We start from the raw sequence: 14,346 nt of genomic DNA, 5'->3' as shown, positions 1-14,346 counted from the left end.
GTTCAGTGTGTGAGAGAGATGTTATCTAGAGATCTCTGTACAGCTGTCTTGAGTGGAACACAGGGCTGTCAGCTTGTACCCTACCATTGACTTCAACTCTTTGTTTTCAACACTCCCAAACATTCCTTCCTCAGAAAGCCTCTCCAAGCTTAGGCTGATCCATGGCAGAGATTTATCTTTTAAAAAATATTAGTCTATTTTCATAACAACAGCAGGAAAACAATTCATTTAAATTTCTCTCTGAGTACAAATTAAATCCCACAGCCCCATCAGACTTGTATAACCAATAAATGAATGTGAATACTTGCTAATATATCACCATTTCTTTTGATCTGTTGTGATACTATCTGCCATGGTACTTTTTAATTTATTTTGCAGTTGAAATATTGAAAAGTACATGTTTTGATATGAAGCAATAGCTTTATGTTTTTGGATTGAAAAATTTCTGCTCTACGAGAAATTTTTATTGCCAGACATTGACTTAAGTAAAAATATGGTAACTCAAGACTGTAAAGGTAGGTCAGTGGCTATGATCACTGAGACTGCTCTTCCAGAAAAACTGAATTTGATTCCTCGCATACACATGACTGCTCAGAACTAAAGTTTTAGGTGATACAATACCTTCTTCTTCCCTCTGCAGTCATCAGACCCACACATGTTATACAGAAATATATGCAGGTAAAGCACCCATATACATAAAACAAAATAATAAAAAATTCAAACTACTGAAACTTATGAGACAACACTCAAATATATTTAATTTCACATAAAGACAAATAAAGAACCAAGAAATCTTTCCAAGAGACTTTTCTTTATTCTTGGGTTTCAGTATCAGTGAGAGGAAAACCCAGTTATGTGCCTACTATCCTGTTTTAGAACCATTGGAAAAGACCATATGCCTAATTCCATCAGCTACTGGCCTTTTCTAGAGCCTTTGGTTGCTACAGATACAAAGCAGTGCAGCCTCTAAACTCCCAGTCATCATCTAATCCATTTCTTTACCTAATATCAGATCACTGCAATGTACATGCTAATGGTGAGTGGGATTCTAAGACCACTATAGGAAAACCGAGGGCTTTACAGTCCACACGAGGCAAGAGATCTGTTTCACTGCTTGGAGCTATAGAGTTTGATTCCACAGATCTAAATTCAGATCCTTTCTCTGCTGCACAACCACTGCGAATTATTTGTCTCTTGCCCAAATAGCTTAACTGCAACTCGGGAGGTGATACGATCTACTTTTGAGTGTTGTAAGATACATAAGTGACACTCTCATGCCCACCTTTTGCCCTTAGGAATACTAACTGCCAACATTACTCAGATGTTTAGAACACCTTCAAAAAGAAATGCTAAGAAAAATTCTTCTTTCATTAAGTTTCAGCTAACATTTATTTGGAAAGCACTGAGTTGTTGACATGAACAAAATACACCACAGAACTAAGAGTTTGCCATCTTTCTAAACATTCTGAAAATGATTCTCTGCAGATGACCCCAGGAGGCACTTGAGTTGCTTCTGAGAATGATAGCTGTCTTCAAATGCACAGACACGGCATGCATGAGTGCTGCGATGTATTTTGAGTGCTTCCAGACAACTGAACTGAGACCCAGAGGTGGAAGCTGTGTGAGGTAAATGACAGCTCAATATAAAGAAATTTCTGAAAATACACCTACCTTTTCAGGGAAAAGACTGATGTGCCCACCCCCATGCAGATCTAGAAAGCAAAACGTACACAGAATCCATGCCCCAAGGAACCTGTTATTATTCTAAATACTTTAAATACATATTAGCCTGGTCCCTTTGCATAGAAACCTGTCTTTTCCTTATTGATCTTGGTTCTCACGCAAAGCCAATATTGAAGAGATGTGTATGCAATACAGAATAGACACACATTTCCCCCAAATTGTTTTAATGTCTGTATTTTAACACAATGCTTTTTCATGGCCTATATTTTATGTCTAAATAGAATAGCATTATCTGGTGGAAGCAAAGTGAATCCCAGGCTTTCACACATCTTAAACAATCTAATAGGCACTTTACCTAATTTGTGTGGTGTTGTGTGTGTGTGTGTGTGTGTGTGTGTGTGTGTGTGTGTGCATGTGTGTGTTTATTCTGAATGAGAGGAGAAATAAGTTGTTGTTTGCTTGTTTTAAACTTATACTGAAAATGAGCACTAGACAGAGTCTGTAGAGTTGGGGATTTTCTGGTTCTAAAGAATCAAGGAAACTGTCTCAAAGAGGATATTTGGATCAGTCTTACCATTAGAGGTCTTTGATTTCCTTTTCTAATCAACATTATGTTCTGGATACCAGCATGAAATATGGTAGAAATGAAGGAGATGATTTCTGTAAGAAACAAAAGATGTGTAGAGATTTCTGTAAATATAGTCATACCTTCCTTCCTATGACAGGATCAATTTATTGATTAACAAATGCAACAGATATACTTAAGTGTCCAGTGAACAGTAATGGTACTTTTGATTTGAATAATACAAAGAATAATGAATCATTGGATGTAGAAGTCAAAGGCATCCAATTTTAATGATGGTTATATTAGTGACTCTAGGAAACATGGATATAGAAGCTTACTCCATTGCAATGACATTTTTCCTTGTCACATTGCTAATACAAAATGCCAATATTTGGGGGTGAAACAACCTTCATTTTTCATAGTTCTAGGGGTCTGAGAATCTAGTATCAAGGTTCCTGCATACTTGGCTCCTGATGAAAGCCTTCTTTGTAATTTACCCCTGAGCCCTTACATAGTGATCAGATTAATTCTTGTCTCTTTCTCATCTTATTAAAAGACTGCCACAGTTAGTAGTCCACAATAACACCATGCTACACAACTGTAACATAGAGGACCTAGCTAAAGCAGGGACCTGTCTCTGACTCCTTTGTTAGCTTTTAAGACCCTTTTCCTTTTACTGGGTTGGCTCAACCAGCCTTCATATGAGGATATGCGCCTAGTCTAATGCTAACTTATTATGACATGCTTGGTTGACATCCATTGGAGGCTTGCTGTTCTGAAGGCAATTGGAGGATGAGTGGATCTGGAGGAGAGGAGGGTTTGGTGACAGGGAGTAAGGAGAAGACAAAGAGGGGAAACATAATCAGAATAGCATGGATAGAAGAAGAATAAACAAGGAAACAACCAGCTGATTTCCTTGTGCTCCTTTCCTAAATGCTATATTTTAAGTCACCTCTTTAATCTCATAACCTCAAATATCATATCATATTAGGGTCTGTTTTGAGGAGAGAGGCACAAAATGTATTCTGTAAGAAACTGTTTTATATTGGCCAACAGTGGATATATCTTCTTCATTTTGAGTTTTGAGTTCCCAACATTTATTCACCATATACGTGTAGTACATCTACCAAAAAGAATTAAGTGTGATTTCTATGCCATTATTACTCTAGAGAAGAACATGGGAAACGTCTAGCTGAGGGTGGTGCTGAACGGTCTTTCATCAAGCCATTACCAACCTAAATTCATATGATTTCCTATATAACTAATGTTCTGCTTCTGCCATGGTTACCCCATTGTAGTAACTGTATACCATCGATAAACTAAATGCCTTCCTATGTTTTGCAAAATATAATACTCATTTACATCTGGTAAGTGAAAGAATGCTGAATGAATGAATGATTTGACTTTTATGGAACAGCGACTAAAAATTAACATTGAAATCAGAACATGGGTAATTGTGCAGGCCAATTTCAGAACACCAGTAAGATTTAAATTGTACTTGGTAGAGAAAATCACAATGCAACTCAAAACACCAGAGTTTCTAATTTCTAGTGATTAGTTCTCTCCTACCCTGCATCATTTCTCAAGACCCCAAAAGACAGCAGGCTATCTTTCTTTTAGTCTGTTGAATTTTGATATTGATGAAAATTGAAAGAGACTGAAATTGACTAATATTTCTAGAACCACAAAAAAGATTAGATTTCACCAATGACTTAGGCTGAGGATATCCCTTTTCCATTCATATTGTTGCTTGTTTGATTTTTTTTTTTTGAGGGGACAGAAAGGATAGCCTAGAAACCATAAAATAACGTAAATTTCCAACACTTCTTATTGCTCCTTAAAAAATTCTGAACCTCAAAAATTTTTATATAAAATGAAATGAATATGACACCAAAGCTTTTTATACAATGTATGTTCTTGCTCTTTAGCTGCATGCTTCGACCTCCTTCCTTTTATCAAACTGTGAGCTTTAGGAAGGCTCAGACTCATGTCTTGTTTGCATTGGCAAAAGTGAAAAGGGAATTCAATGTCACTAAGTGAAGACTGGAAAAATCTTGCTATCTTTAGGAAGTAGCTACATAATGTTACCAAAGCTGTCCCTAATTTTGGTTTGGTTTTTGTCTTCAAAGTGTGGGCACAGAGCACCTTTAAACTTTTATTTTTATTCATCATTTCAACCAAATTGCCAGTTTCTTTTAACCATGAAGAATGAATCTTACCAGGTTGGTTTTAGTCACATACATGCATTTGCTTACGCATGAATTCTGAGGGTCATTACAAGGTCTATTTAGTACCAATGAAACCAAGCAGAGGCCTCTGGATGAAACAAACCAGTGGGATATTTTCCCAAAAATAAATAAGAAAGCACATTCTCTATACATATGTGTGCATTATAACCTGGTTCACCTGGTTGACAGTAAGTATATTTTAGGGACTTATTTCTAAATTAACATCAAACAATCCCTTTAGGTTTTCATATACTTAATGGGATTGGCTCTTAACAATCACCTTTAGTGGAAGGAGTACTTACTAGAATGTATGTAGTGTATATAGAAGTAACCAAAGATAACTAGAGGAATTTAAAAACAAAAGCAACGATGTCCAACATCCTTTGTAATTATGTTTTATCCTGATTAATTTCATATCCTGTTCAATTATCCTCTTGAGAGTCTTTATTCTTTTTTTTTTATTAACTTGAGTATTTCTTATATACATTTCGAGTGTTATTCCCTTTCCCGGTTTCCGGGCAAACATCCCTCTCCCCACTCCCCTTCCTTATGGGTGTTCCCCTCCCAACCCTCCCCCCATTGCCGCCCTCCCCCCATAGTCTAGTTCACTGGGGGTTCAGTCTTAGCAGGACCCAGGGCTTCCCCTTCCACTGGTGCTCTTACTAGGATGTTCATTGATACCTATTGGGTCAGAGTCCAGGGTCACTCCATGTATAGTCTTTAGGTAGTGGCTTAGTCCCTGGAAGCTCTGGTTGCTTGACATTGTTGTACTTTTGGGGTCTCGAGCCCCTACAAGCTCTTCCAGTTCTTTCTCTGATTCCTTCAACGGGGGACCTATTCTCAGTTCAGTGGTTTGCTGCTGGCATTCACCTCTGTATTTGCTGTATTCTGGCTGTATCTCTCAGGAGCGATCTACATCCGGCTCCTGTAGGTCTGCACTTCTTTGCTTCATCCATCTTGTCTAATTGGGTGGCTGTATATGTATGGGCCACATGTGGGGCAGGCTCTGAATGGGTGTTCCTTCAGTCTCTGTTTTAATCTTTGCCTCTCCCTTCCGTGCCAAGGGTATTCTTTTTCCTCATTTAAAGAAGGAGTGAAGCATTCACATTTTGATCATCCGTCTTGAGTTTCGTTTGTTCTAGGGATCTAGGGTAATTCAAGCATTTGGGCTAATAGCCACTTATCAATGAGTGCATACCATGTATGTCTTTCTGTGATTGGGTTAGCTCACTCAGGATGATATTTTCCAGTTCCAACCATTTGCCTATGAATTTCATAAACTCGTTTTTGATAGCTGAGTAATATTCCATTGTGTAGATGTACCACATTGTCTGTATCCATTCCTCTGTTGAAGGGCATCAGGGTTCTTTCCAGTTTCTGGCTATTATAAATAAGGCTGCGATGAACATAGTGGAGCACGTGTCTCTTTTATATGTTGAGGCAACTTTTGGGTATATGCCCAAGAGAGGTATAGCTGGATCCTCAGGCAGTTCAATGTCCAATTTTCTGAGGAACCTCCAGACTGATTTCCAGAATGGTTTTACCAGTCTACAATCCCACCAACAATGGAGGAGTGTTCCTCTTTCTCCACATCCTCGCCAGCATCTGCTGTCACCTGAGTTTTTGATCTTAGCCATTCTCACTGGTGTGAGGTGAAATCTCAGGGTTGTTTTGATTTGCATTTCCCTTATGACTAAAGATGATGACCATTTCTTTAGGTGTTTCTCAGCCATTCGGCATTCCTCAGCTGTGAATTCTTTGATTAGCTCTGAACCCCATTTTTTAATAGGGTTATTTGTTTCCCTGCGGTCTAACTTCTTGAGTTCTTTGTATATTTTGGATATAAGGCCTCTATCTCTTGTAGGATTGGTAAAGATCTTTTCCCAATCTGTTGGTTGCCGTTTTGTCCTAACCACAGTGTCCTTTGCCTTACAGAAGCTTTGCAGTTTTATGAGATCCCATTTGTCGATTCTTGATCTTAGAGCATAAGCCATTGGTGTTTTGTTCAGGAAATTTTTTCCAGTGCCCATGTGTTCCAGATGCTTCCCTAGTTTTTCTTCTATTAGTTTGAGTGTGTCTGGTTTGATGTGGAGGTCCTTGATCCACTTGGACTTAAGCTTTGTACAGGGTGATAAGGATGGATCGATCTGCATTCTTCTACATGTTGCCCTCCAGTTGAACCAGCACCATTTGCTGAAAATGCTATCTTTTTTCCATTGGATGGTTTTGACTCCTTTGTCAAAAATCAAGTGACCATAGGTGTGTGGGTTCATTTCTGGGTCTTCAATTCTATTCCATTGGTCTATCTGTCTGTCTCTGTACCAATACCATGCAGTTTTTATCACTATTGCTCTGTAATACTGCTTGAGTTCAGGGATAGTGATTCCCCCTGAAGTCCTTTTATTGTTGAGGATAGCTTTAGCTATCCTGGGTTTTTTGTTATTCCAGATGAATTTGCAAATTGTTCTGTCTAACTCTTTGAAGAATTGGATTGGTATTTTGATGGGGATTGCATTGAATCTGTAGATTGCTTTTGGTAAAATGGCCATTTTTACTATATTAATCCTGCCAAGCCATGAGCATGGGAGATCTTTCCATCTTCTGAGGTCTTCTTCAATTTCTTTCCTCAGTGTCTGGAAATTCTTATTGTACAGATCTCTACTTGCTTGGTTAAAGTCACATCGAGGTACTTTATATTATTTGGGTCTATTATGAAGGGTGTCGTTTCCCTAATTTCTTTCTCGGCTTGTTTCTCTTTTATATAGAGGAAGGCAACTGATTTATTTGAGATAATTTTATACCCAGCCACTTTGCTGAAGTTGTTTATCAGCTTTAGTAGTTCTCTGGTGGAACTTTTGGGATCACTTAAATATACTATAATGTCATCTGCAAATAGTGATATTTTGACCTCTTCTTTTCCGATCTGTATCCCCTTGATCTCCTTTTGTTGTCTGATTGCTCTGGCTAGAACTTCAAGAACTATATTGAATAAGTAGGCAGAGAGTTGGCAGCCTTGTCTAATCCCTGATTTTAGTGGGATTGCTTCAAGTTTCTCTCCATTTAGTTTAACGTTAGCAACTGGTTTGCTGTATATGGCTTTTACTATGTTTAGGTATGGGCCTTGAATTCCTATTCTTTCCAGGACTTTTATCATGAAGGGGTGTTGAATTTTGTCAAATGCTTTCTCAGCATCTAATGAAATGATCATGTGGTTCTGTTCTTTCAGTTTTTTTATATGATGGATCACGTTGATGGTTTTCCGTATATTAAACCATCCCTGCATGCCTGGGATGAAGCCTACTTGATCATGGTGGATGATTGTTTTGATGTGCTCTTGAATTCGGTTTGCCAGAATTTTATTGAGTATTTTTGCGTCGATATTCATAAGGGAAATTGGTCTGAAGTTCTCTTTTTTGTTGTGTCTTTCTGTGGTTTAGGTATAAGAGTAATTGTGGCTTCGTAGAAGGAATTCGATAGGGCTCCATCTGTTTCAATTTTGTGTAATAGTTTGGATAATATTGGTATGAGGTCTTCTATGAAGGTTTGATAGAATTCTGCACTAAACCCGTCTGGACCTGGGCTCTTTTTGGTTGGGAGACCTTTAATGACTGCTTCTATTTCCTTAGGAGTTATGGGGTTGTTTAACTAGTTTATCTGTTCCTGATTTAACTTCGATATCTGGTATCTGTCTAGGAAATTGTCCATTTCCTGAAGATTTTCAAGTTTTGTTGAATATAGGTTTTTATAGTAAGATCTGATGATTTTTTGAATTTCCTCTGAATCTGTAGTTACGTCTCCCTTTTCATTTCTGATTTTGTTAATTTGGACGCACTCTCTGTGTCCTCTCGTTAGTCTGGCTAAGGGTTTATCTATCTTGTTGATTTTCTCAAAGAACCAACTTTTGGTTCTGTTGATTCTTTCTATGGTCCTTTTTGTTTCTACTTGGTTGATTTCCGCTCTGAGTTTGATTATTTCCTGCCTTCTACTCCTCCTGGGTGTATTTGCTTCTTTTTGTTCTAGAGCTTTTAGGTGTGCTGTCAAGCTGCTGACATATGCTCTTTCCTGTTTCTTTCTGCAAGCACTCAAGCGCTATGAGTTTTCCTCTTAGCACAGCTTTCATTGTGTCCCATAAGTTTGGGTATGTTGTACCTTCATTTTCATTAAATTCTAAAAAGTTTTTAATTTCTTTCTTTATTTCTTCCTTGACCAGGTTATCATTGAGTAGAGCATTGTTCAATTTCCACGTATATGTGGGCATTCTTCCCTTATTGTTATTGAAGACCAGTTTTAGGCCGTGGTGGTCCGATAGCACGCATGGGCTTATTTCTATCTTTCTGTACCTGTTGAGGCCCGTTTTTTGACCAATTATATGGTCAATTTTGGAAAAAGTACCATGAGGAGCTGAGAAGAAGGTATATCCTTTTGCTTTAGGATAGAATGTTCTATAAATATCCGTTAAGTCCATTTGGCTCATGACTTCTCTTAGTCTGTCTATGTCTCTGTTTAATTTCTGTTTCCATGATCTGTCCATTGATGAGAGTGGGGTGTTGAAATCTCCCACTATTATTGTGTGAGGTGCAATGTGTGTTTTGAGCTTTAGTAAGGTTTCTTTTACGTATGTATTGCCCTTGTATTTGGGGCATAGATATTTAGGATTGAGAGTTCATCTTGGTGGATTTTTCCTTTGATGAATATGAAGTGTCCTTCCTTATCTTTTTTGATGACTTTTAGTTGGAAATTGATTTTATTTGATATTAGAATGGCTACTCCAGCTTGCTTCTTCTGACCATTTGCTTGGAAAGTTGTTTTCCAGCCTTTCACTCTGAGGTAGTGTCTGTCTTTGTCTCTGAGGTGTGTTTCCTGTAGTCAGCAGAATGCAGGGTCCTCATTGCGTATCCAGTTTGTTAACCTATGTCTTTTTATTGGGGAGTTGAGGCCATTGATATTGAGAGATATTAAGGAATAGTGATTATTGCTTCCCGTTATATTCATATTTGGATGTGAGGTTATGTTTGTGTGCTTTCATTCTCTTTGTTTTGTTGCCAAGACGATTAGTTTCTTGCTTCTTCTAGGGTATAGCTTGCCTCCTTATGTTGGGCTTTACCATTTATTATCCTTTGTAGTGCTGGATTTGTAGAAAGATATTGTGTGAATTTGGTTTTGTCTTGGAATATCTTGGTTTCTCAATCAATGTTAATTGAGAGTTTTGCTGGATACAGTAACCTGGGCTGGCATTTGTGCTCTCTTAGGGTCTGTATGACATTAGTCCAGGATCTTCTGGCCTTCATAGTTTCTGGCGAGAAGTCTGGTGTGATTCTGATAGGTCTGCCTTTATATGTTACTTGACCTTTTTCCCTTACTGCTTTTAATATTCTTTCTTTATTTTGTGCGTTTGGTGTTTTGACAATTATGTGACGGGAGGTGTTTCTTTTCTGGTCCAATCTATTTGGAGTTCTGTAGGCTTCTTGTATGTCTATGGGTATCTCTTTTTTTAGGTTAGGGAAGTTTTCTTCTATGATTTTGTTGAAGATATTTACTGGTCCTTTGAGCTGGGAGTCTTCACTCTCTTCTATACCTATTATCCTTAGGTTTGATCTTCTCATTGAGTCCTGGATTTCCTGTATGTTTTGGACCAGTAGCTTTTTCTGCTTTACATTATCTTTGACAGTTGAGTCAATGATTTCTATGGAATCTTCTGCTCCTGAGATTCTCTCTTCCATCTCTTGTATTCTGTTGGTGAAGCTTGTATCTACAGCTCCTTGTCACTTCTTTTGGTTTTCTATATCCAGGGTTGTTTCCATGTGTTCTTTCTTGATTGCTTCTATTTCCATTTTTAATTCCTTTAACTGTTTGATTGTGTTTTCCTGGAATTCTTTCAGCGATTTTTGTGTCTCCTCTCTATGGGCTTCTACTTGTTTATTTATGTTTTCCTGGAATTCTTTCAGGCATTTTTGCGATTCCTCTCTGTAGGCTTCTACTTCTTCTCTAAGGGAGTTCTTCACGTCTTTCTTGAAGTCCTCCAGCATCATGATCAAAAATGATTTTGAAACTATATCTTGCTTTTCTGGTGTGTTTGGATATTCCATGTTTGTTTTGATGGGAGAATTGTACTCAGATGGTGCCATGTAGTCTTGGTTTCTGTTGCTTGGGTTCCTGCGCTTGCCTCTCGCCATCAGATTATCTCTAGTGTTACTTTGTTCTGCTATTTCTGACAGTGGCTAGACTGTCCTATAAGCCTGTGTGTCAGGAGTGCTGTAGACCTGTTTTCCTCTCTTTCAGTCAGTTATGGGGACAGAGTGTTCTGCTTTCGGGCGTGTAGTTTTTCCTCTCTACAGGTCTTCAGCTGTTCCTGTGGGCCTGTGTCTTGAGTTCACCAGGCAGCTTTCTTGCAGCAGAAAATTTGGTCTTACCTGTGGTCCCGAGGCTCAAGTTCGCTCGTGGGGTGCTGCCCACGGGCTCTCTGCAGCGGCAGCAACCAGGAAGACCTGTGCCGCCCCTTCCGGGAGCTTCAGTGCACCAGGGTTCCAGATGGTCTTTGGCTTTTTCCTCTGGCGTCCGAGATGTGTGTGCAGAGAGCAGTCTCTTCTGGTTTCCCAGGCTTGTCTGCCTCTCTGAAGGTTTAGCTCTCCCTCCCACGGGATTTGGGTGCAGAGAACTGTTTATCCGGTCTGTTTCCTTCAGGTTCCGGCCGTGTCTCAGGCAGGGGTCCTGCCGCTCCTGGGCCCTCCCCCACGGGAGCCCAGAGGCCTTATACAGTTTCCTCTTGAGCCAGGGATGTGGGCAGGGGTGAGCAGTGTTGGTGGTCTCTTCCGCTCTGCAGCCTCAGGAGTGCTCACCTGACCAGGTGGTTGGGTCTCTCTCTCACGGTGTCTGGGAGCAGAGAGCTGCTGCGGGCCGGGATCCGTGGGTGTGGGACTTCCGGTAAACACAGAACGTGCCTGGTCCTAGAGGAATTCTGCTTCCGTGTGTTCCAAGCTCACCAGGCAGCTTTCTTGCAGCAGAAAAGTTGGTCTTACCTGTGGTCCCGAGGCTCATGTTCGCTCGTGGGGTGCTGCCCACGGGCTCTCTGCAGTGGCAGCAACCAGGAAGACCTGTAGAGAGTCTTTATTCTTTAAATATTAGATTAACATAGTTTTAGCATGATCTACTTTTAGCCCATCTATGCATTTTCCTTTTAAAATAAATCTTTCCAAAAAGCCTGTTTTCTGCCAAATTATAAATCACACTAAATTAAGCATCAAATTTGGATGCAGTGTTTTTCAGTGAGATCTAAGTACTTTTTCAGTGTTTTTAAAATTATAAAAAGGTTTGACTACATTGGGCTGCACCAACACCTGCAACCTGCAGAGTGAGGGCAGGTGTGTGGGCAATCCCGAAGGCACCCAAAATGGGATTATGTCCTAACCTGTGGATGGGCCAAAGTAACCTTCAGAGGCTCCATGAGATGGACCCCACACCATTGCTTGTTGAGTGATCAAGAACTAGAGATCAGGATTTCCAGAGATTTTAGGGAAACCCTAGAAACACTACTGGTTTAAAAGAATCAACAAAACGACTCCTAATGACATTCTGTTATACTCACAAACCAGTACGTTATTCGGTCACCATTAGAGAAGTCTCCTCCTGCAGCAGATGGGAACAAACATAGAGACCCACAGAGAGACATCATGGAGAGAGGGGGCAGAAGGAGGAAGGGAGGGAAGGGGAGGGAGGGATAGAGAGAGACAGAGACAGAGAGAGAGTAGGGGGGAGGGAGGAAGGGAGGGAGGGAGGGAGGGAGGAAGGGAGGGAGGGAGGGAGGGAGGAAGGGAGGGAGAGTTTAAACACAGTTCTAAATGGGATACTTCCTTCCCCATTGGAACTATCATAACCCTCAGAAAAAGAAGGGAGAAAGAAGGTAAGACACAGAGGGAATGAGCACACTAGGAGAACATAGTCCTCTGAATCAATTAATCGAGGCTCACATGAACTTCCAGAAAGCAGCAAACACATGGTTGATATAGGTCAGCACCAGTTCCTTTGTGTATATGTTTGAGTTTTCAGCTCAGTGTGTTTATGGGACTCCTGAGTGTATGAATAAATGGGTCTTTGATTCTTGTGCATGTTCTTGGGGTTGCCTTCTTCAGCCTCAGTGTGATCGTTTTGGTTTTGTTTTATCTTATTTTTTCATATTTGTTTGTTATCTCTTGGATGCCTCGTCTTTTCTAATGAGAAACAGAAAAGGACTAAATCCAGAAGAAAATGGTAGGTTGGGAGGACCTGGGAAGAGGGCATGCAAACTGCAATCTGGAAATGTTATATGAGAAAATATCTATTTTAAAAAAAATTATGGCTAATCTGTAACATTAAGAAATTATCATAAGAAGAAGCATTAATAAATAATTGTACAAAATTTAGAACACAGATTGAAATATTTAATATTCTCTTTCTGTGGGTCCATATACTTGTTACATTCATCCCTTAGAATTAATAAACACCAAGAAAAGTAATATAGTTGCACTGTCAATATTTAATAATGTTTTATAATTTCTCAAGGCACACATACATTAATCAGTACCATATGAAGCACATTTTTCCCCAAATGTGGCAAATATAAGCTATTCCAAAGAACAAAAGTATATAGTTTAGCAAATTGGTTGCCATGTACAATTCTAAGTCATCATTAGTGCTGCAGAGACCATCTCACTCACCCCTATGCATCAAATGTGCCATTCACTGTAAAACCCACAGGGCTAAAACCTAAACACTCCTTGGGAATGTGTCAATGTTTTCTACTGTATCTTTGCTGAGAGTGCTTGCTCTCAGTCACTAACTGTTATTAGAAAGACACAGTTATTTGTTTATTCTTTACAATATTAAAGAGGGAAAAAGAGGAGCTGGGATGATAACTAACTTGGTAAAGGGCTTGCTTGTAAGCAGAATACCTGATTTCAGTGCTCAGAGCTCTGAAAAAGCCTGGCGGGAAGTATGTACTATAATTTATAGTTTTTGTGTTGAGAATTCAGATACAGCAGATACAGGCAGATCTACAGAAACTGTTGGCCATGCAGGTGAGTTAGTGAGGTTGTACCCTTCAATAAATAGAGAGAGAAAGAGAGGAAGGGAGGGAGACACACACACACACACACACACACACACACACACACACACAGAGAGAGAGAGAGAGAGAGAGAGAGAGAGAGAGAGAGAGAGATTATAGGAATGTAGGTGGATAGATAGATAGATTGATAGATGATAGATAGATAGATAGATAGATAGATAGATAGATAGATAGATAAATGGATGGATAAATGGTAGTATTGGAGGAATAATATCTGAGGACCTTCTTTGATATTAACATGCATATACACATAAATATACCCAAATAAATGAACACACACACACACACACACACACACACACACACAAATACAAACAGGCACACAATGTTAAGGAAATAGCAGCATTGATCAACCCTGGCTATCTTATATTATTTTCATCTTCATGCTATCATTATTATAGAACTGGGACAACACCCATTAGCAACTGCAGTTATCCACTCACAGTCTCATACTGATGTCTCTCTTCCATTTCTTTCTCCTACTTCATCCTCATTTTTGCCTTATGACAATATCCAGATAGCACTTAGAACATAGTACCTGGAATATTTTATCTCTTTTATTGCCATAATGATGTCACAATATAAACCCTGTACATTCTGGAGAAAATAAATGGCCTCATTTTGTACAGCATCTCAGCCCATCTGTAATATATTGAATTGCTCACTTTAAAGTAAACCAAGAGACAAAGGCAATATAAAAATATTGTACCTTACAACCACACTAACCTCAGTCCCAACAAGAATTTTTTTTGGATTTAAGAAGCAGAAAC

At 39.3% G+C, this 14,346-nt stretch overlaps 1 long non-coding RNA gene across 1 annotated transcript in view; it reads right to left on the bottom strand.

Moving 5' to 3' along the window:
• LOC120102178 (uncharacterized) overlaps positions 1-14,091 on the bottom strand; it is a 29,236-nt gene extending 15,145 nt beyond the window's left edge. The window contains exons 1-2 of the long non-coding RNA XR_010066020.1: positions 14,020-14,091; positions 2,258-2,343 (exon numbers count right to left, since the gene is read on the bottom strand). This is a non-coding gene — a long non-coding RNA (uncharacterized LOC120102178). The remainder of the gene's footprint in view (positions 1-2,257; positions 2,344-14,019) is intronic.
• Positions 14,092-14,346: the final 255 nt, after the last annotated feature.

Source organism: Rattus norvegicus, chromosome 4 (assembly GCF_036323735.1).
Source record: "Rattus norvegicus strain BN/NHsdMcwi chromosome 4, GRCr8, whole genome shotgun sequence".
In the NCBI taxonomy this organism is placed as follows: domain Eukaryota; kingdom Metazoa; phylum Chordata; class Mammalia; order Rodentia; family Muridae; genus Rattus; species Rattus norvegicus.
The sequence above is the reverse complement of the archived record's forward strand: the minus strand, read 5'-3'. Positions and strand labels throughout refer to the sequence as shown.